The 24,476-nt window shown below is 44.8% G+C and overlaps 1 long non-coding RNA gene across 1 annotated transcript; it reads left to right on the plus strand.

The window, feature by feature from the left end:
• Positions 1-18,244: 18,244 nt before the first annotated feature.
• LOC308249293 lies at positions 18,245-22,757 on the plus strand. The gene is made up of 3 exons (XR_013960701.1): positions 18,245-18,430; positions 18,875-19,045; positions 19,881-22,757. It is a non-coding gene; the product is annotated as an uncharacterized lncRNA (long non-coding RNA).
• The last annotated feature ends 1,719 nt before the right edge of the window (positions 22,758-24,476 follow it).

Here is a 24,476-nt window from a genome sequence, read left to right on the forward strand (position 1 = left end):
AAGAAAAATAGATCAGATAATGATTCCCGCAGGAATGACGGCCTATCTCCAGACTCTTGATATTGCAATAAACAAGCCATTCAAAGACAATTTGCGCATGGAAATTAATGACTACATTGAAAATAGAATGGAGAGAAATCAGCGTGGAAACTTTGTGAAACCTAAACTGCAAGAAGTTGTGACTTGGGTGAAGAATTCATGGGAGAAAATCATTGACAGTTGCATTGCAAATGCACTGCGAGCAGGCTACCTTGACAAGAAGTACTCATTTAAAGACAGTGCTATTGCTAAACATGAGAGATTTGGTCCACTGATTCTGAAAGAAATGGAGTCACAAGAAATTCACCAGGAAATTCAGGAATTGGATTGTTATGATGATGTTCCAGAAGATGATGACATGATTGTCATTGAATAAATGAGTAAATTCTTGATACTGTAGGATTCACAGTTTGTCTGGTTTGTGTTGACAACTATTGTATTACCATACCGTATACAGGTAATAAATTTCCTTTATTTTCATTTAACAATAAATGTGTACCATATTCTTCTTCATGGAAAAATAAGACATCCCCTGAAAATAAGACCTAGCGTGTCTTTGGGGGCAAAAATTAATATAAGACACTGTCTTATTTTCGCGGAAACACGGCTAGAAGGAAAGAGCAAACAGCATTGAGGGGTGCACAAGTGCTGAAAAGCTGAGGTACGGAGGCGCGCGAATCAGGCTGGCGAGGACGACTGGGAGCGCTGCTTTTTTCAACCCGAAGGAAGACAAGCTCCCGATTACTCCAAACTCCAGTTTCTGGGGAGACGCGGGGGACCCAAAATCCTACGGGGAGAAGCTGGACTGTCTGCCATCGGGTCGGAAAGTGAGGGAGGCTTGCTTGCAAGGCTGCGCGCAGGAATAATTGTTTATTGTGCTGGGGCGCGGGACACGGGGACACGGTCGGAGAGGCAGAGCTGGCTAACTGGCAGCCATCGCTGTTTGCCACGCCCTAGCCTAATCACACCCTGAGACCCCGCCCTGCACAATCTACAAACCCACCCAAGCTCCAAGCAGCAGCTTTAGCATATGAATGACCTGCCCTATCGAAGCTTAACATAGCAAACTTGCAGCCTGGGTCAGACAGCTCCAAAACCTCCAAACCCTAAGCAAAGAGGAGAAAACTGTAGTTCTCGCTGTAGCGCGTGCTGGGTAGCCTCAGACAGTAGCTGACCTGCACCCCATTGGAGATCCAGAAGCCAGTGTACCTAGTGGTCAGTGTGAGACACCAGATTTCAACTCCTCACATCCATAAGTGACACATTCAAGAGGCAGACTCAGTGAGCACCAAAGCCCCACTGAAACAAGTCCTGCACCATAAGTGTGTCTCCAGCGCGGCAGTTCTTCCATTATAGACACAGCGGGTCCTCACAGCCAATTGGCCTGGAGGTCAATTCCTCCCAGTGTACCAACAGCAATCAAGGCTTAACTACACCAAGACTTTGCACTCAGCCCACAAAGGGGTGTACCAAGAGCGTCCACCTCAGGTGATTGGGGAGGCTGAGCTACTGGCCCCTATAGGTCACCTACCACACAAAGCCACTCCATCAACACAAGGAAGCAGCAAAATGCGGAGACAAAGAAACATGTCACGAATGAAAGAAATGGAGGAAAGCAAACTACTGGACGACATAGAGTTTAGAACCACATTTATAAGGTTACTCAAGAATCTTCTAAAAACCACTGAGGAACTTAGTGAGACCTTTAAGGATCTTAATGAGAATGCCAAAAATATGGAAAAGGACCAGTCAGAAATTAAGCATACACTGTCTGAAATAAAGAATATACAGAAACTCAACTGTAGATCAACGTACCCCAAGAATCAAACCAAAGATCTGAAATATGAGGAAACAAAAAACACCCAACCAGAAAAACAAAAAGAAAAAATCCAAAAATATGAAGATAGTGTAAGGAGCCTCTGGGACAACTTTAAGCGTACCAACATCTGAATTTTTGGGGTGCCAGAAGAAGAGAGAGAGCAAAATATTGAAAACATATTAGAAGAAACAATGACTGAAAACTTCCCCTACCTGGTGTAAGAAATAGACTTACAAGTTCAGGAAGCGCACAGAACCCCATACAAGAGGAATCCAAAGAGGACCACACCAAGACACATCATAATTAAAATGCCAAGGGCAAAAGACAAAGAGAGAATCTTGAAAGCAGCAAGAGAAAAACAGTTAATTACCTACAAGGGAGTGCCCATACGACTGTCAGCTGATTTCTCAATAGAAACTATGCAGGCCAGAAGGGAGTGGCAAGAAATATTCAAAGTGATGAACAGCAAGAACCTACAACCAAGATTACTCTACCCAGCAAAGCTATCATTCAGAGTTGAAGGTCAGATAAAGAGCTTCACAGACAAGAAAAAGCTAAAGGAGTTCATCACCACCAAACCAGGATTACATGAAATGCTGAAGGGTATTCTTTAAGAAGAGGAAGAAGAAGAAAAAGGTAAAGATAAAAATTATGAACAACAAAATGACATCAAATACATACCTACCAACAAGTGAATCTAAAAATCAAGTGAATAAGAAATCTGAAGAACAGAATGGACTGGTGAATATAATAGAATCAGGGACATAGAAAGGGAGTGGACTGACAATTCTCAGGGGGAAGGGGGTGTGAGGGGTGCGGGAAGAGATTGGACAAAAATCTTACACCTATGGATGAAGACAGTGGCGGGGAGGGTAAGGGCATGGGGTGGGGTGAGGAATCAGGTGGAGGGGAGCTATGGGGGAAAAAAAGAGGAACACCTGTAATAATCTGAACAATAAAGATTTATTGAAAATAAATAAATAAACTAAGAAACAATCCAATTTACTATTGCATCAAAAAATAAGGTACCTAGGAATAAATACATTTAACCAAAGAGGTAAAAGATCTGTACTCAGAAAACTCTAGGGCATTGAAGAAAGAAATTGAAAAAGATACAAATAAATGAAAGTATATACCATATTCATGGATTGGAAGAATTAACATCATTAAAATTCCATACTATTCAAAGCAATCTATAGATTCAACACAATTCTATTAAAATACCAATGTCTGGGGGACATCTGTAATACTGTCAACAATAAACAAATTAACATTACAAAAGAAAAATAAATTTTAAAATACCAATGGCCTATTTCACAGATCTATAACAAATATTCCAAAAATGTATATGGAACCAAAAAAGACCCCAAATAGCCTCATCAATCTTGAGAAAAAAGAACAAAGTTGGAGGGATAACAATACTTGATATCAAGCTATACTACAAGGCCACTGTAATCAAAACAGACTGGTCCTGGCATAAGAACAAACATATAGAGCAATAGAACAAAACAGACAGCCCAGAAATCAGTGCAAACCTATATAGTCAATTAATATTTGACAAAGGAGGCAAGAGCATACATTGGAGTCAAGACAGTCTCTTCAATAAATGGTGCTGGGAAAATTGGACAGACACATGCAAAAAAATGAAATGACCACCAACTTACGCCATACATAAGAATAAACTCAAAATTGATAAAAGACTTAAATGTAAATCAAGAAACTATAAAAAATTCTTGAAAAAAACAATAGACAATAAAATCTCAGACTTCTCTTGTAGCAATATTTTTGCCAATATGTTTCCTAGGGCGAGGAAAGCAAAGAAAAATTTTAAAAATGTGATTACATCAAATTAAAAGCTTCTGCACAGCAAAAGAAACCATAAATAAAAAGAAAAGGGAGCCCACTCTATGGGAGAACATATTCGCCAATGATAAATCTGATAAGGGGTTAATCACCAAAATACATGAACTTATACAACTCAACACCAGGAAAACAAAAAACAATCCAATTAACAAATGGGCAGAGGGCCCTGGCTGGTGGCTCAATGGGTTGGGGCATTGTCCTGTACACCAAAGGTTACAGGTTTGAATCCTGGTCAGGGCACATATGCAGGTTGCAGGTTCAATCCCCAATCTGGGAACATATAGGAGGTAATCGATCGATGTCTCTCTCTCTCTCTCTCTCTCTCTCTCTTTCCTTCCTTCTCTCCCTAAAATTTATAAAAACATACCCCCAAGTGAGGATTAAAAAAAACCACACATGGGTTCTATCCCATCAGGACATATACAAGAATCAACCAATGAATGCAGAAATAAGTGGAACAACAAATCAATGTTTCTCTTTATCTCTCCCTCCATTCCTCTCTCTAAACTCAATAAAAATAAGTAAGTAAGTAAGTAAGTAAGTAAGTAAGTAAGTAAATAAATAAAGCTCAGAAGAGAGAAGGAATTTGACAAATGAAAACACACACACACACAAAGAAAAATGGGAAAGGGACCTAAATAGACCCTTCTCTAAAGAGGACATACAATTGGCCAATAGACATGAAAAATGCTCAGTCTCTAATCATCAGAGAGATGCAAATTAAAACCACAATGAGATACCACCTCACAGGTGGCCGCTATCAATGAATCAATAAATGACAAGTGCTTGTGAGGATGTGGAGGAAAGGGAGCCCTAGTGCACTGCTGGTGGGAATGCAGAGTGCAGCCACTGCCAAAAAACAGTATGGAGTTTCCTCAAAAAAATAAAAAATGGAATTGCCTTTTGACCCAGCGATCCCACTTCTGGGAATATATCCTGAGAATTTTAAACACCAATTTGAAAGAATATATGTTTATTGCAGCATTATTTACAATAGCCAAGATCTGGAAATAGTCCAAGTGCCCGTCAGTAGACAAGTGGATAAAAAAGCTGTGGTACAGGAGGGGAAAATGGCTGCCAACAAGAAGGCAGACTGCAAGATAGTGTGTGAGTGAGAGAACGAAGGAGAGTGTGTGGTCGCACAGGGAATGTTTATTTGCGAGTTGAGGGACAGCTATACTCCAAGGGACTGCTGGGGATCGCCAGATGGGGTTCCTCTGACCGGGCAGCCTCCACTATGGCTGAAATCCCTCCCGGAGCAACTGGCTCTGACGTGGAGACCACGCCATCTTGAAGGGGAGAGTGGCTGTTATCGGAAATCTAAAAATCCTGGGAATCTACAACACCACCCAGGGAACAGCTGCAAACCCAGGAATACCGAACCCCAAGCAGTGCGAATACGTGGACTCAGAGGAGCTCTGCACCTTCTCACGGAAAGGTCAGATTTCGCCTAGGAAAAGGTGAGGTCTGTGATCCAGGCAGGAGAGAGAAACGCACACAATGGGAGCTAGAGGACCCGGGGAAGTCTGCGCCCCCAAAAATCCGCAGCCCTTGGGGCTAGCGTCATCCGTGAATGTGAAAGGGGATCCACAGGGCTGCTAACAGAAGGGAACTCTAAAGAGCAACCCATAGCTGAACTGGGCGCAAAAGGGCAGCCTAAAAATTTTAACAGTGTGCCGGCTGCTTAGAGCCAGGGGGGGAAAGACTACACAGACTTGCACGCAGTGCTGGAGGGTAAAAGTCGAGAGTTCACGCACTTACTCTGGCTCTTTTTTCTTTTTTCTTTTTTCTTTAAATCCTCACTTTTGATTACTAAGCCCAGAACATAGGATCACCCAACTGGGTACACTCTCAGAGACTGCAGGGGAAAGTTGTTTTTGTGGAACCTGGGGATCAGAGTGGGGAATAACGATCAGAGAACCAGCGCTGGGGCAGCCCATTCTCCCAAACCAGTATTAGGTGCGACAGAGAAAACAAAATTGAAATACTGGCTAAAGAGGACTTATAGCCCTGGAAGTCAATCCAGAAACACTGCCACCCAGGGGTTGAATCACAAATTGACTCTTGTGTAAACACAAATGAAGGAGTATAAGAAACAAAGAAGTACTGCCCGCTTGAAAATCAGGACTGTGGTTTACAACACTGAGGAGGAGTGGAATACAGGGAACTGCAATACTGTCCTGACTAGGAAACAGGCATGCCAAACAGAACAGCAGAGGAAGTGAATGACCTTCACTACTGCACTTTTTTTTTTTCATCTTTTACTTAAACTAATTTTTTTTCTTTTTTCCTCATTTGATTTTACCTTTTTAATTATTACATTTTTATTTTTAATCAGTATTATTACTACTACTATTTTACCTTTTTTTTAAGTGTCATTTTATTTTCTCTTTATTTTATTTTGGGATTAGTGTTCTACATTCTATTTTCACCTTTCCTTTAGCATCATTTTACTCTATCTCAACTTTACCTTTATGCCAATGCTCTCTTCCTCACTTTTCCCCTTTTGTAGTCCTGTTTCTCTTACCCTATTCCTGCTTTAGATTTTTCCTATTCCTTCTTTTTACCCCTGTTAAAAATTCATCCTACTTATATATCTAATTTCCAATCCCCTGATTTAAGTCCATACACACCTCTCTATTCTCTTTCTTCACTATCCAAATTTTTTTATCTCTGTCCCTTTGTTGTTGTTTGCTTGACTGTTTGTTATATTGGGGTTTTTTATGCTTGTTTGTGAGATTGTTTCGCTTTTTCTATTTTTTTCTTGTTTTATTTTTGTTTGTTTTTTGCTTCTGTTTTTCCTTGCCTCACTTGATATTAGTTGTTGTTTGTATTTGTAGTTTGCATTCATCTCTAGGTATTTGTTGCTTGAATTTGTTGGGATTAGTGGCTGTTTTATTGGAGTTTTCTCCCCATATAAATAGTTTCTTCCCCTCTTCTTTTTTATTCTCTTTCTTTTCTCACTTACTTTTTTTCCTTTTCTCATTTTCATTTTTTGCACTCTTTTTTTTTTCTTCTTCTTCCTTTCTTATCCCCTAATTCTCTTTATTCTGGTGGTCACTTTATTTGAGGTTACTAGTATCATGAATACATTTGTGTTCAGTGCCTTGTGCGTTGTGCCTTGTTGTGTTGTATTTTGTGCCTTTAAACCAACACAGGAGAGAGAGAGCTACATAACCAGACACCCGGAGAAGCAGAGACCATGGTGAGACAAAGACACAGCCTGAATATGAAAGAAAAGGAGGCATCACCAGAAAAGGAAGTAAACAAAATGGAGGCAAGCAGCCTGCGAGAGAAAGAATTCAGAGAAATGGTCATAAGGTGGCTGAAAAGAATGGGAGACAAATTTAACAATATGTGTAACAACCAAGAGGAAATGAAGAACCAAGAAGAAATGAAAAATGACATCGCTGCTATAAAGAACTCAATAGAAAGCATCAACAGTACAGTAGAAGAAGCAGAGGACCACATCAGTGAGCTAGAAGACAAGGTAGGAAAAAATACCCAAGCAGAGCAGCATCTAGAAAAAAAACTTAAAAAACAGGAGGAGAGCCTAAGGGAACTTTGGGACAACACAAAATGAAACAACATCAGCATAATAGGGGTGCCAGAAGGAGAGGAAACTGAGCAAAGAATAGAAAACCTGTTTGAAGAAATAATGACAGAAAATTTCCCTGATATAGGGAAGAAAAAACCCACACAAATCCAAGAAGCTCACAGAGTCCCAAGCAAAATGAACCCCAAAAGACCGACGCCAAGGCACATTATAATTAAACTGGCAAACACCAACGACAAACTAAGAATCTTAAAAGCAGCCAGAGAGAGACAAAGGATCCCCCATCAGACTAGTGACTGATTCCTCAACAGAAACACATCAGGCCAGAAGGGAATGGAATGAAATATACAAAGTCATGCAAAGGAAGAGTCTGAATCCAAGAATACTGTAACCAGCAAGGCTATCAATAAAAATTGAGGGTGAAATCAGGAGCTTCATAGACAAAAAAGGACTAAGGGAGTTTATTAGCACCAAACCAGCAATGCTAGAAATGCTAAAGGGTCTGCTGTAAAAAGAAGAAATAGGAAGCGAAGAAGGAACACAGGGGTAAAGAATAAAAATGGCTATAAACAAGTACCTATCAATAATAACTTTAAATGTAAATGAATTAAATGCCCCAATCAAAAGACATAGGGTAACTGAGTGGATAAGAAAACATGACCCATATATCTGCTGTCTACAGGAAACCCACCTCAGAAAAAAAAGACGCACACAGACTGATGGTGAAGGGATGGAAAAAGGTTTTTCAGGCGAATGGAAATGAAAAAAAAGCTGGGGTAGCAATACTTATATCTGACAAATTAGATCTCAAAGTAAAGGACATAACAAGAGATAAGAAAGGCCACTTCATAATACTAAAGGGAGCAATCCAACAAGAAGAAATAACTCTAGTAAACATATATGCACCCAATACAGGAGCACCCAAATACATAAAAACACTTCTGGAGGATATCAAGGGAGAGATTGGCAGCAATACAATCATAGTAGGGGACTTTAATACCCCACTATCACCATTGGACAAATCCTCTAAACAAAAAATCAGCAAAGAAACATCAATCCTAAATGACTCACTAGACCAGATGGAATTAATTGACATCTTCAGAACATTTCACCCCAAAGCCACAGAATGTACATTCTTCTCAAGTGCACATGGGTCACTTTCAAAGATAGACCATATATTGGGTCACAGGCAAAGTCTCTTCAAATTCAAGAAGATAGAAATCATATCAAGCATCTTCTCAGATCACAATGGCATAAAACTGGAAATCAACTACAATAAAAACAATCCAAAAAAATCAAACACCTGGAGACTAAATAGCATGCTGTTAAACAATGACTGGATTACCAGAGAGATCAAAGAAGAAATAAAAAACATCATGGCAACAAACAACAATGAAAACACAACAATCCAAAATCTATGGGACACAGCAAAAGCAGTCTTGAGAGCAAAGTTCATAGCTCTACAAGTCTACTGCAAAAAAAAAGAAACAATGGTAATAAATTACCTAACCCAACAACTCAAAGAGTTAGAAAGAGAACAACAAGAAAAGCCCAGTGTAAGCAGAAGGAAGGAAATAATAAAGATCAGAGCGGAGATAAATGACATAGAGACCAAAAAGCAATACAAAAGATCAACAAAACCAAGAGCTGGTTCTTTGAAAGGATAAACAAGATTGATGAACCTCTAGCCAGGCTCACCAAGAAGCAAAGAGAGAGGACCCAAATAAACAAAATCAGAAATGAAAGAGGAGAAATAACAACAGACCCCACAGAAATACAAAGGATTGTTAAAAAATACTATGAACAACTCTATTCCAACAAACTGGATAACCTGGTGGAAATGGACATATTCCTAGAAAAATACAACCTTCCAAAACTCAATCAGGAAGAATCTAAACTTCTCAATAGGCCAATAACTATGGAAAAAATTGAAGCAGGCATCAAAAAGCTCCCAGCAAACAAAAGCCTGGGGCCAGACGGCTTCACAGGGGAGTTTTACCAAACATTCAAGGAAGAACTAAAACCTATCCTCCTCAGACTATTCCAAAAAATTCAAGAGGAAGGAACACCTCCAAGCTCATTCTATGAAGCCAGCATCACCCTAATACCAAAACCAGATAAAGACAACACAATGAAAGAGAATTACAGGCCAATATCCCTCATGAACGTAGATGCCAAAATCTTCAACAAAATTCTAGCAAATCAGATCCAGCACTACATCAGAAAGATCATACACCATGACCAAGTAGGATTTATCCCAGGGATGCAAGGACAGTACAATATCCGCAAATCAATAAATGTGATATATCACATAAACAAATTGAGAGATAAACATCACATAGTCATATCAATTGATGCAGAAAAAGCATTTGACAAAATCCAACACCCTTTCTTGATAAAAACTCTCAGCAAGGTGGGAATAGAAGGATCATACCTCAACATAATAAAAGCCATATATGACAAACCCACAGCCAACATCATACTCAATGGGCAAAAACTAAAACCATTTCCCCTAAGAGCAGGAACAAGACAGGGATGCCCACTCTCACCACTCCTGTTCGACATAGTACTGGAAGTATTAGCCATTGCGATTAGACAAGAAGAAGAAATAAAAGGCATCCAAATTGGAAAAGAAGAAGTAAAACTGTTTTTATTCTCAGATGACATGATACTGTACATAAAAAACCCGAAAGACTCCATCAAAAAACTTAACAGACTTAATAAATGAATTCAGCAATGTAGCAGGATAGAAAATTAATGCCAAGAAATCTATGGCATTTCTATACACCAATAGTGAACCTACAGAAAGAGTGACTAAAAAAGCAATCCCATTTACCATTGCACCAAAAAAATTAAGATACCTAGGAATAAACTCAACTAAGGAGGTAAAAGACCTATCTGTGGAAAACTACAGGACATTGAAAAAAGAGATAGAGGAAGACATAAACAGATGGAATAACATACCATGTTCATGGATTGGTAGAATCAACATCATTAAAATGTCCATACTACCCAAAGCAATCTATAGATTCAATGCACTCCCCATTAAAATACCAACGGCATATTTCACAGACCTAGAAAGAACTCTCCAAAAATTCATCTGGAATAGAAAAAGACCCCGAATAGCTGCAGCAATCTTGAGAAAGAAGAACAAAGTAGGTGGGATCTCAATACCAGATTTCAAGCTGTATTACAAAGCCACTGTTCTCAAAACAGCCTGGTACTGGCACAAGAACAGACATATAGACCAATGGAATAGAATAGAGAACCCAGAAATCAACCCAAACCACTATACCCAATTAATATTTGACAACAGAGGCAAGAGCATACAATGTTGCCAAGACAGTCTCTTTAATAAATGGTGTTGGGAAAATCGGACAGATACATGCAAAAAGATGAAGCTAGATCACCAACTTACACCATACACAAAAATAAACTCAAAATGGATAAAGGACTTAAACATAAGATGGGAAATCATAAAAAATACTAGAGGAATCTACAGGCAGAGAAATCTCAGACATATGCCGAAGCAATTTCTTCACCAATACCACTCTTAGGGCAATGGAAACTAAAGAGAAATTAAACATCAAAATAAAAAGCTTTTGCCCAGCAAAATAAACCATCAACAAAACAACAAGAAAGCCCAATGCATGGGAGAACATATTTGCCAATGATATCACTCATAAAGGTTTAATCCCCAACATTTACAGGGAACTCATACAACATAACAAAAGGAAGATAAAGGATCCAATAAAAAAAAATGGGCAATGGACCTAAATAGATACTTTTCGAAAGAAGACAGAAGGAAGGCCAAGAGACATATGAAAACATGCTCAAAGTCACTAATTATCCGAGAGATGCAAATCAAAATGACAATGCGGTACCATCTCACACCTGTCAGAATGGCAATCATCAACCAATCAACAAATGAAAAGTGCTGGTGAGGATGCAAAGAAAAAGGAATCCTCGTGCACTGCTGGTGGGAATGCAGACTGGTGCAGCCACTGTGGAGAACAGTATGGAGTTTCCTCAAAAAACTAAAAATGGAACTCCCATTTGACCCAGTAATCCCACTTCTAGGAATGTACCCCAAGAAACTAGAAACACCAATCAGAAAGGATATATGCACCCCTATGTTCATAGCAGCACAATTTACAATAGCTAAGATTTGGAAACAGCCTAAATGCCCATCAGCAGATGATTGGATTAAAAAACTATGGTACATAAAAAATGGAATACTACGCTGCTATAAAAAAGAAGGAATTCTTACCATTCTTACCATTTGCAGCAGCATGGATGGAATTGGAGAGCATTATGCTAAGTGAAATAAGCCAGGCAATGAAAGAAAAATAGCATATGATCTCACTCATTTATGGAAAATAAAGAACATTATAACCTAATGAATAAAAAGATAGATACAGAGGCAGTGAAACATCGAACAGACTGTCAAATTACAGCGGGAAGGCTGGGGAGTGTTGGGGAGGGGGGGAAAGAGATCAACTGAAGGACTTGTATGCGTGCATATAAGCACAACCAGTGGACACAAGGCACTGGGGGGGTGGGATGAGGGCATGCCAGGGGGTAGGGGAGGCTGGGGGAAGGTCAATGGGGGGAAAAAGGAGATATATGTACTACTATTTGTAATACTTTAAACAATAAAATAAAATTTTAAAAAAGCTGTGGTATATTTATACAATGGAATACTACATGGCCATGAAAAATAAGGAAATATTACCTTTTGTGATCGCATGAATGGACTTGGAGATTATTATACTAAGTTAAATAAGCCAGTCAGAGAAAGACAAATACTATAAGTTCTCACTCATATGTGGAATCTAATGAACAAAATAAACTGATGAACAAAACAGAAACAGAGGCATGGATACATGGAACAGACTGACAGCTGTCATAGGGGAGGGGGAACTGGATGAAAGAAGCTGAAGAGATTAGCCAAGGGACATGTATGTATACCCCATGGAAACAGACAACAGGGTGGTGATGGCCAGAGGAAAAGGGGGAGGGGCAGTGGAACCCCAAGGGGGAGTAGGCAAAGAGGGGAAATATGGTGACATCTGTAATAGTGTCAACAATAAAAATAAAGGTTTAAAAAGATGCTTACAAAAATAAAAGAGTGGTGAAAACTGACATCCCAGTCTTTTTCCTGATCTTAAGGGACACACTTGTAGTTTTTGCCCATTGAGTATGATGTTGGCTGTAGGTTTGTCATATATGGCCTTTATCATGTTGAGATATGCTCCCTCTATTCCCACTTTGCTGAGAGTTTTATCATAAATGGGTACTGAATTTTATCAAATGATTTTCCTGCATCTATTAATATGATCGTGTGATTTTTATCTTTCATTTTGATTATGTGATATATCACATTTTTTGATTTGTGAATATTGTACCAGCCTTGCATCCCTGGAATAAATCTCACTTGGTCATGGTGTATGACCTTTTTAATGTATTGCTGTATTCAGTTTGCTAATATTTTGTTGAGGATTTTAGCACCCATGTTCATCAGGGATATTGGCCTATAATTCTCTTCCTTTTAGTGTCTTCCTCTTGCTTTAGAATTAGAATAATGATGGCCTCGCAAAAAGAGCTTGGAAGTGTTCCTCTTGAAACTTGGTCTTCAAGCTTTCAAATGCCTCTTTAGAATTATCACAGGAAGAGAAATATAATCCATAAAACAGCTCTTGCTGTCCTGGCTCAGTGGCTCAGTGGCTGGAGCATCGTCCTGTGCACCAGTAGGCCGCAGGTTGATTCCTGGTCAGGGCACATACCCAGGTTGCAAATTCAATCCCCAGTCAGGAGGTAACTGATCAATGTTTCTCTCTCTCTCCTTTCTCTCTCTCTCTCTCTCTCTCTCTCTCTCTCTCTCTCTCTCTCTCTCTCTCCCTCCCTCCCTCCCTCCTTTTCTCCCTCTCTAAAATCATTTTTAAATTAAAAACAGTTATGGCTTAACTATCTTTATTGTTGAAATATTACAGGTGTCCTCCTTTTCATTCCCCCATTGACCCCCTCCTCCACACTCCCGCCCCCACCCAGGCCTTCACCACACTACTGTCTGTGTCCATGGGTTATGCACATAAGTTCTTTGGTTAACCTTTTCCCTCCTCACTTCCCTCTGAGACTTGTCAGTCTGTTCCATGCATCCAAAAGAGTTTGTTTATCAGTTTATTTTGTTCATTAGATGCCACATATGAGTGAGATCGTGTTCTTATCTTTCTCTGACTGGCTTATTTTGCTTAGCATTAGCGAAATGCTTTGAAATAAAGTTTCATAACCACGTGTGGGGTACATATCACTACTATCCACGGGATCTGAAATTGCCATCCCTAGTGTTCCTCTTGAAAAGTCGAAATTAAGGTATAGACAACGCAACCAGGCTCTCCCCAGGCCACACATTAGGGTCACTTGGGGAGCCTTTTAGACAAGCAGCCCCAGCCCTCCGAAGGGCAGAGGACACTTGCAGTGAAGAAATGGAAAGAACTGCCAGGACCAGAACAGCCTCAGGGACACCCTCTCCAGAGAGAGGCTCCCTGGGAGGCAGGGCTCCAGCCTCAAGCCAGTGCCTGGCCAGAGCAGTGGGGCCTGGTGGGCAGCCTGCCTGGGTAAGGCTGGCCCCAAGTTAGAGTCACTCCCACCAGGGGGACAATGGTGACTTGCTAAGAGTCCCCTGGGGTCAAGGCCCTGGGGGTTGGAGGACTTTTCTCAGAGTGAGAAGGGCAGGGAGCCCCTGGTGGAAGGTGTGGGGAGGGAGGAGCTGCACGGACGGACCAGCCCACCCTGGCTCCAAAGCTCTAGAGCAGCATGAAGGCATCTGTGCTGCAGCCTCCTTAGTTCAGAAGCCGCGGCCCTGGGATTCCCTCGGCACCCAGAAGTGTCAGCACCCCCAGGCCCCACCCGGGCCCTGGGAGCCCACCCCCACATTTGCCTTTGCAGCTCATTCTACAGGAGGGTCCTGGGACCACCCAGCAACATGCCCAGCCTGCAGTCCAGGCCAAGGCGCCCCATCTTGATCGTTTTAAGCAGCAGCCAAGGAAGGGGAGCGAGGTGGTGAGCTCTGGCCCTGAAGGGCTGCCTCGCTGCTCCTGGCCTGACCGCCCTGCACCGAGCTCACCATGGAACGTTGAAACACACTGTAAGTATTCAAACCTTAGCGATGCCCGGACCCTGCCCAGACCCCTCAGTCTCCGGGAGGAGCCCAGGCTTTGGGATTCACCTCCCAGTGAGAAGTGCCTTGACCCAAACTCTGTTCCCTAAACCTGTGTCCCAGAGATGCAGCCCATTCAGCCAGCGGGCACTTAGGAAGCACTGGGTCCCGACCCCCAGGCCTGGGAGCCATGCTTAAAGGAGACTGTGAGAGCACACTCACATGGCTCCACACGCCTGCAGTCCAGGCTCACGAAGTCCAGGCCCGGCTGGGAAACTCACAAGACCCGAGGGAAGGCCCTGAGGCCGCAGTTTTTAAAATGATACTGAGATGGTATCTCCCTCTTTCATTTTATTGGCATTTGCACTGGTGATGCGCAAACAGTGGTCACTGGGCCTTTGCACAACTCAGGCAGCTGCTCCAAACTGCAGGAGTGGTGGCTGGGTCCTCAGCACACACGCTCAGGTTTCTTAGAAAGTGCCAATTCCTCGTAAGCTTTTCCTTAATGAAGCAGCGAAGAATGAGTTGTATTACATGGAGGCTGGTGTGGAGCACCCTCGCTCACAGCGCAGGGAGGTGTGTTACAGGGAGGCTGGCATGGAGCACCCTCGCTCACAGTGCGGGGAGGCGCCCTCGGGGATGCCTGGGGCTCCCCGCTGAGAGCCAGCCACGCGTCTTCCTGGGAAGAATGTGGTCTGGGTTGCTTGAGAGACTGACACAGTGCTGTTCCACCAGGTATCTAACAGGTGTTCCTTAGGAAATGAACAGTAAGCTTGTCGTTTCACAGAAACAATGGCAGTGTTGCTGCCAATGATAAATAAATCCAAGCCTTCCAGTGAAAATTGGAAAGCGGCAGAACTTGTAGCTGCCATCTGGAGCTTGCTGCCTGTATTTGAACTCTTTTCTGAGAAGCTCGAAGGCAACGCTATGGGATTTGATCTTTGACGTTGTACTACGGGAAATGTCAACAGCGGGGAAGCTGTGTCACTCTGAGTCTCCAGAGGCCCAAGGGAGGCAGCAGCACGAGGGGAGACCCACGCCAAGCGCAAGACGCCCCCCACCTCCCGCCAGCTCCAGGCTCGTCCACGCCTCCAGGACGGGGCAGGCCAGCCCTCTGCCCAGGGAGGGCACTGGGGGACTGGCAGGGTAAGCAGGGCCGCTCTTCAGGCTTCGCTGTTTTTGCAGTTGCCCTGAAGCCAATTCCAGCATGTCAGCAGGGCTGAATTATCTGGGATGGCTGAAGGGCATTTCCCCAAACCTGAATAGGATTATTGCTTGCTGCCAGACAGCCCAGAGCATCTTAAATCTGCATGTTATTGCCTCCTGTTGGCCAAACACCTGAACAGCTGTAGGCTATTCCTAAAACTGACAATGCTTCTGTAAACCTTACCCTTTGAAGTGTATTATCTCCACCTTGCCTTAGGACAAATTGTGTTAATAAATAGCACAGGGTCCTAGACAAGGAGGTAGTCTTTTAGCTCCTTTAGCTGAAGATCCTCTGACCCCCAATGCCTTTCAAAATTATCTTTCATCTTTGGACTCCTTCTTAATAATCTACGCATAGCCTTTCTCCAGATTGCTGAATGCTTTGTAATGCTGGGACAAGAACCCCGGCATGCTGTGTAGCCATTTTTCATATTATTATAAACACACCACTTAACACTTACATGCCATGGCTTCATTTTTCATGAATAAATATTTAAAATTTGAAACTGATCACTCTCAGTTTCAAACAGGAAATATAGTGACAGATATAAGCCACCTGAACAAAGCTCCTTGGTCCTTGGGAACTGAAGGCTGTGTAGGGACCTGCCCCAAGCTGGAGAGCTGCAGCCTTGATGCACCTGCACCCCACAGCCTTCGCCAGTGACACCCGCCACTCACAGTGCCCCGCAGCATGACCCTGTCCATGCACTCCAGGGCTGCGTGTTGGTGCCAACCTTATGCCCAGCATGGTACCACTGGCTGCTCAGCCACTCATGACTACACCCAGCAGCAGCTGCAGCCAGTAGGGCGCTACAGGGTTAGAGGTGGGAGTGTGGGAGCCGCTCTGAGGAGGAAAGTCTGGGATATAGGTGGGTGCTGCATGGGCACAGAGGGCGGCATGCTCTCTCTCTCATTACGAGGAATCCCACAGGGGGGGGAGGGTGCTCTCTCTCTCTGTCATTGCAGGGGGGTGGGGGGGAGGCTGAGGAAGGAGACAGGTGTTTGTATGTAAGCACCTCCTCTCTGCTCCAGTTCCTGGAAGCAGCAGCCAGCAGTCATTGATAATCAGCGGAGCCCAATCGGGAAACTGCCCACTTTCCCCATGGAGCCAGCCGCCCCGGGGGTGAGCCTTTTGCTGCGCGCATGTGCAGAGGGGCGGACCGTCTTCAGTCCTGCAGCATCTGAGCCCTGGCACAGGTAACGGATGGCACAGGTGGTGGGTGGCATGGGTGAGGGATGGCACAGGTGATGGATGGCACAGGTAACAGATGGCACAGGTGACGGGTGGCACAGGTGGCGGATGGCACAGGTGGCGGTGTCACAGGTGGCGGTGGCACAGGTGAGGAATGGCAGAGGTGGCAGTGGCACAGGTGGCGGTGGTACAGGTGGTGGTGACAGAGGTGGTGGTGGCAGAGGTGGTGGTGGCAGAGGTGAGGAATGGCAGAGGTGTCAGTGGCACAGGTGAGGAATGGCACAGGTGGCGGTGGCACAGGTGAGGAATGGCAGAGGTGGCAGTGGCACAGGTGAGGAATGGCAGAGGTGGCAGTGGCACAGGTGGCGGTGGTACAGGTGGTGGTGACAGAGGTGGCAGTGGCACAGGTGGCAGTGGCACAGGTGAGGAATGGCACAGGTGGCAGTGGCACAGGTGGCGGTGGCATAGGACACACTCTGAAGCAGCTGAGGATGCAGAGGCCAAAGCTAAGAGCCCTCGCTGAGGAAATGAAGGTGCTGAATGTCCTGGTTTACCTTTGTAACTGCTCAGGCCTCTAACCGAGATCTGCAAACGGGACTTAGGCCTCGTAACTGTTAAGAGTGTAATAGCTCCTGAGACCATCAGAGAATCGCTCTCCTGGCAGGCTCCCAAGTCTCGCTCATCGGAGGATGGCTCCTCCATGGCAGGGCCACACCCCCAAGTCTCACTTTGGCACCAGGATTGCTCACTAAGTTCACCTCAAACATCTGAAGACCGACGCCTGCTATTCCCAGGAGCAAAGGGGGTCATGTCTCCGTCCCTGAAATCCCATCACTCCCGGCCCGGCAAGAAGGGAGACTGCCCTGGTGCTTAGGAGATGATGTCTGCAACTGATTTCCACATCACACGCAAACACACACGCACACACACACATGTGCACGCACGCACACGCACGTGTGCACGCACACGCACACGCACACGCACTGAGAAATAGCCAAGCATGTGTTACTCAGCCTTGGCTATAGGTGAGGAAGAAATGAGTACTATTCATTGTACCAAACTTTCGATGTTTCTATAAGCTTGAAACTTTTCAAAATTAAAATTGCAGGGAAAAGATCTAGAAGTGAATCCCACAGCCCCAGGATTACCTCTGTCAACCTCCTGCCAGTAGAAGTTTTAGGGTCATCCCGCAGCCTCTGCGTGCCCCACCCCACCCCCACCCCCACCCCGTTCCCGGGAGCCTCCACAGTCGCGCCTTCTGCGAAATGTAAATGCCGTCCTGAAGGGGTCCCGGCGGCAGCTCCCACCACGCAGTAACTCTTGGAGGCTTCCTGGACTCTGTCTTTTTAATATTTTATTGATATTGAGAGAGAGAGAGCTGGGGAGGAGAGAGAGAAACATCATGTGATAGTGTAACATCAATAGGCTGCCTCCTACACGCTCGTGAGCTCCCAAACAGAGCATGTGACCTTGACCGGAATCCAAGCAGCAATCTTTTACTGCACGGACCACATCCAACCAACTGAGCCAGGGCGTTCCTGGGCGCTTCCGAGTGCCCTCCGCGCATAGCATAGCGGGAGCGGTCCGCTCCCAGGGGTAAGTGAACCTGGAGGGGCGACCCCGGTGATGACAGCGTCCCCAGCTCCGCCGGCCAGCAGCCCCACCTAGTGGTGGGACGGGCAACGAGCACCTCCACTGTGGGCCTGGCACCCCCAGGCCTCCCCACCCACAGCCCCTCTAGCCCCTCCTGGTCAGCAATTTCCAGCCAGCAGGCAGCATAGGAAGAGCATGGGGTTTGGAGGCAAACAGCACGCAGATGTCAGTAAAATGCCTCTTAAATCTTTCTCAATAAAAGTTCCCCTTACTCTTTTCCTCTTTTCTTGCCACTTATTTGTTGGGGGGGGAGGGGAATTTTTGTCCAGTAGACTTCAGTACATTCTGGACTTTGCTGATTGCATTTCCACGGAGCGTGGCATGCCCCTCAGCCCCTGACTTCCTGTAAACTGGTAGTGGATTCGAGATCACCCACTTCCATTTCAGTTTCTTTGGCAAGAACGCTTCATTCGATGTGCTGTGCACTCCCCTGGTCAGACCAGAAGGCTCCTCATGTCTGTCTGTCCGTCTGTTATTGAGATTCAGCAGCCGGCAGGGGTGACCACGGACCTCACTCAGTTCTTCACATCATGTCCTCGAGGGCCGCACGGAACAGAGGTCAGTTCAAGTTGTGTAGTCTCCGTAGTCTTTCCCTTTAGACTCAAACAGTATAACATTGTATCTAGTTTCTAGAAGGTAATGTATTCACTGCTCCCTCAGGTAATACAACGTTTTGTTGGGTGATATGACATAGTTTAGTGTCTAGCTGCACATATTTTACAGCACCCATACTAAGGTTATTCCATCATCACCAGACTTCGAGATTGTTGTAGACTTTAACAACAAAGATGGTATGTGACAGGGATAATATTTCTGTTTCATTTAAGGCTTATTTTGCAGAATGATTAAAGAGGGGGAAGATTCATGGTATATATTAGAAGGAAAATAATATTGCATTGATTGTGTAAAAACAATTATGGAATTGAGAGCAAGGGTTCAGTTATGATGCGCAGAGAGCGTTATACAATCCCGTTTGTTTACTGGGCACCAGCCAGCCGCAGGATGGGCTGCTGAGTGCCGGGCGTCTGCTCAAATCTCACATGAGCACCAACAGCCGGGCCTCTCGGGGTTGGACATGTAAAATAACACCATGAAGTTAAAAACATTGTTTTATCTGTAGCGTGTCTGTTTATACATTTATTTTTCCTTGAAATAACAATGTTCTAGTTAGTTTTCCATGATGCTTGTCAAATTTTCAATTCTTATATATCTGTTAGTATTTAGATTTGATTAGAAAACCTAATTTTTCATTTCACCAGTTTTAATTTTTGAGTATTTCTTTCATACAGAAACTAATATTCTGTTTCTTTGGGAGCTATAAATAGGAATGGAAGCACTAGCTTGGAGAGAGAAACAAATGTTGGTGGTCCTTTTAACGCCCCGCTCTTCGCAGGACCTTTGTCTGGTGCTCGGGATTAAGTGTTGCCAGTGGTGCTTTCTTCCATAATGGAGCGTTTCGGGGCATTCCTCGTGGTCCCTCTTCAAATTAGAAGCCGTGAGCAGAAGGGGCCTCCTAGTGAGCCTGGCCGTCAGACAACGCTCAGCTCCGGGCCCATGAGGCAGCCAGCACCCGCGCCCCACGCAGCCGAAGCCGTCGCAGGTGCTGCGGGAGACGGCGAGACAGGGCCGCTGTGTCCCCGAAGGGAAGGCACCTCCGGTCCGAAAGCAAATCCTCTCCACTACTTTGCATGAGGGTTTCCCAGTCTGCAGAGCCTGGAGGCTCCTTTGTAATGGACACAGCCTCTCAAGGGACCCTTCCCTCCTCCACCGAGATCGGTGGCACCGGAGCAGTACGGGCTCCTTTCTGCTAACACAGTCAAGTCTACAGACTCCTCTGGCTCAGAAGCCCGTGGGTTTTGCATGAACAGCTTTAGTCCACGAGGATGCTTTGGTCTCAAATGTTGAAGTAAGAAGACAAAGAGAGAGAAGGGCGTCAACCTGAGACAGCAGGCAAGTCCGAGGGTCCTGCCGGGTCGAGGGCTGCAGGGAGCAGGGACAGGAGGGAGCGGTTCAGAGAGGACCCTGACCGCTGCAGGTCCCACAGAGCCCGCCTGTGCACGAGCCACGGAAAGCTGCTGAGACAGAATACAGAGCAGAATGTGCAATGACTTACATTTATTGTCGCTTCAAAATCCTCACCCTGCTGCTTGCGCTTTAAGCCTCGGTAAAGGACTCGAGGGAGGGAGGAGAGCGAAGAGGAATCCCGATTTGCTGCTCAGAGGCTGCAGCCACTTGAGACTCACGCAGATACGAGAGGGGCGGCGCACTCCGACCATCAGAGCTGCCGAGCAGAGCCGCAGGAGCAGCCTCTCCCTCAGGCCCAGGAGCAGGATGGTGGCCGCTGAAGCAAGCCGTCCTCGGGTGGGGCGGACACCATTTATTTTAGTGAAAGAAGGCCCTCCATTGCTGGTGTGCTCGTGGCTGTTGAATTTTACCCGTTATTTGGGGGGAGGGGTCATTATATAATCTTTCTCCTTTGATTTGTCATTGTGATAAGTTAAGTCAGCAGGTTTTCTTGTCGTGGGCCATCCTTGCATCCTGAACACCTGACTTGGTGTGGCTGCATTTCTGTTTCATGCGTTGCTGGATTTAATTTGCCAATGTTTCATTTAGGCTATTTTTCATTTTCCTTAATATTTCAGCTTGGCCTGTAGTTTTCTTTCTCATATTATCCTTTTCAGGTTTGAATGCAAAGGTGAGCACGGAGGCTGCCTCTTGCTACTGTCTTTGTGTGAGATGATGATGGCCCGTTCTCGGAAGGTCTGACAAAACTTGCCAAATTGTCAGGCTCTGGAACATTTTGGAAGTAGTTCTGTTTACCACTGACTCAATGTAGCAATATCTGGGGTCTATTCTCTTTTGAGTCAATTTGTATAATTTACATTTTTTAGTAAATTGTACATTTTATATAAATCTTCAAATGTATTAGAAAAAAGCTGTTGCAGATTTTCTTTATTAAAAAAAATCATCGACTGCATCTCCTTTATTATTCCTACTGCTGTTTATATGTGCATTCTCTTTTTCCCTTGGCAGCTACTAATAATGATGCTCCTTTTCTATACCTGCTCAAGAGGAAATAAGAACTCTTTAAGCAAAAACTTCAACAGATGTATTTGTATGTTAATATTGTACACAACAATATAAACAGAGCCATTTTGCTAAACAGAATGTGTAGTATATGGAAAATGTTACTTGAGATTAAAAGATCTGTATTTAAAACTAAATTTCTGTCACTAAAGGTGGGGCAATTTTTCAATTTCCCCATTTGTAAAACAGTGGTGGTACACTTGGTTCATTAGCACTGTAAGGATTTCATGTATGTACACACAAGGCTTAGCATGATGCCTAGTGCCGGAGGCCAAAACCAGCAGTAGTTAGCATGTTAATGCAATATTCAGCAAGGCTGAAAATCAGCATAATATTGCCCTGCTGTTGGCCAAATGGCTGAAGGCAATTCCCTAACCTGATAATCCTTTTACTATTTACCAAACTTTACCTTTGATATGCCTGTTTGCATTCCTAAAGGGCAAATGTGTATTCAAGTGAATAAAAGCAAAGGGGACCCAGAAGTCAGAGAGCTTCCCCACTAGAGGGAGGTTTCCAGCCTGGCCCCCCATGCCTTCTAAATTCATATTTCTTGTCTAGTGTATTCGTTTGTGTGCGGCCACTCTTCCAGATCCTGAATCCTTGCTGCAAAAGGTTGCGGCAGCCTGGGACACAAGAAATGCTCAATAAGTGATAACTACCATTTTTGGCAAGTGACCATTCTTCCATCTTTTCTACCTGCTGACATCACCTCACCTTCCATTGACTATTTGAAGAAAAGGTCATTGACATTGGTCACAGTTTCTCCATCTTCTGCCTGGCTCTTGAAGATATAGATTCTTTTAATTAAATCTGCAATAACGTGGTTGATTTCTCCTGGAAAAAAAAAAAATGTCTTCCTCTTTCAACTTCAGAATTCTTTGTCTCAATATACTTCTCTTCTTGAGCCACTGCTCATCTCCCTGGAAGAAAAAAGTGAGTTTCAGATCATCCTACTTACAGTGGCATTCCAGAAAATAATTCAGGGGATGTCTGAAAACTGTCCAGCAACAAAGATCAGCAAGATCTGCCCATGCAAATGGAGTGAAACAGGGAGGACAGTGTGCAGAGGGTGGATCTCAGCCTCAGAGTCTGTTAGAACTTAAGCTATTGCCCTTGGAGCAGACATTAAGGAGGAAAATGCCATTGGAAATAATTTCTATTAAAATTAATTTTACTTCATTTTAAAAACCTTGCAATAATCTACAATAATAAAAGCATAATATGCTAATTAGACTGGATGTCCTTCCAGACGTCCTTCCCTCTGGACAAAGCTGCAGCGGGCAGGAGCCGTGGCAGCGGTGGGTGGGGGTCGCGGCAGTGGCAGGCGGGGGCCACAGTAGTGGCCCTGACAGAGGTGGCAGAGGCCCCTGGCTGTGGCAGCAGTGAGTGGGGACCATGTCAGAGGCCCCCAGCCACAGCGGCAGTGGGCAGGGGCAGGGGCCAGGGCCAAGGCCCTTGACCAAATTTCATACATCGGGCCTCTAGTCTATATATATAAAAGCCTAAGCAACCGAACAACCAAATAACCGAACAACTGGTCGACCAGTCACTATGACGCACACTGACCACCAGGGGGCATACGCTCAATGCAGGAGCTTCCCCGTGGTGGTCAGTACGCTCCTACAGCAGGACCGCCACTCAGCTGATCGATGGGTGCCTGACACCAGGCTCACAGCTGGCAAGCACAGCTGTGTTGGCACAACCCTCTCCCACCTCCATGGCAACGCTACAGAGCTGGCATGAGTGGGAGTGGCATGCCACCCTACCTGGGCTTTTCCCTGGCTGCCTGCCACTTGACACAGTACTACATCCCTCGGGGGATGTCGGATTGCGAGAGGGCGCAGGCCAGGCTGAGGGACCCCACTGGTGCACGAATCTGTGCACCGGGCCTCTAGTATTATAATAAAGCCACAAGCAACTGCTCTGATTAGCAAAGAGGAAAATGTTTAGCTGTATAAACTCCTGAGCTCCTGGGCCTGCAGCTGTGGCCGATGACCTGGTGACGGATGGTGCAGGGGGCTGGCCAGATGGGAGCAGCCGCTTGATTATTTCCCTCAGAACAGAAATTAAGGGATCTTGGTGACAACTAATCGCAGCTTCTGTTTACCTTATTTGAGAAAATGATGGTTGTATTTCTCTTTAATTCATGTGAAAGACATATATATCAAAAGAACTACAAATAGGATTTCTAAACCAAAGGGGTTTGGGCCAGGGGGTCTGCAGATGGCTGTGCCCTCCTCCCTGCCTGAGAGCATGCCAATTAGCTCTTGGAAGACACAAGGTGTCAGTCAACCTTACAAATGATAATCAGTCTGCTGTGAGTCAGAAAAATCAACATGTGGTGATGGGGCTGGGGGTTCTCAGCCCTCCTCAGGGCTGAGGCACTCACACCTCATCCTGTCCACAGATGGGCTCCTGAGGCCCAGTTCCATTGCTGTCACTAGATACCCCAAACCACAGAGCATTGCTTGAGAAGCAGCTTCTCCCCATCAGTTGTCTAGCGCAAGCCCCTGCCTTGTCCCTGCCCTCAAACCTCTCCCGGAGGAAGGGAGGGAACCCCAGACTGCCCCTCTGTTCCAGAGTCCACATGAAGGAGCTCTTGTGACACTATTCATGGGGTTCTGCACTTTAAAAGCTGGTTTCCAAGAGCTGAATATTCAGGGTGGGTGTTTCCCTGAGCTCCCCACTCCCATTCACGGCGTGGCCTGGCCCCACATACTTGCTGTGATGAGCCTTGGGGATCTCCCTTGAAAGTCTCAGGGTTTCTGCCAGGACCCCATGCTGGCTCTCTGAGGCAGAGCCTTTCCCCAGAGCCCTGGAGCCACCACATCTTGGTCTACAATAGATAGCACACACTGAGGACCCAGTGAGACGTGGAGATTTTTCTACATTTCTGTGTGTG

The sequence above is a fragment of the Plecotus auritus genome (genome assembly GCF_963455305.1).
Source record: "Plecotus auritus genome assembly, chromosome: 5".
NCBI lineage: Eukaryota > Metazoa > Chordata > Mammalia > Chiroptera > Vespertilionidae > Plecotus > Plecotus auritus.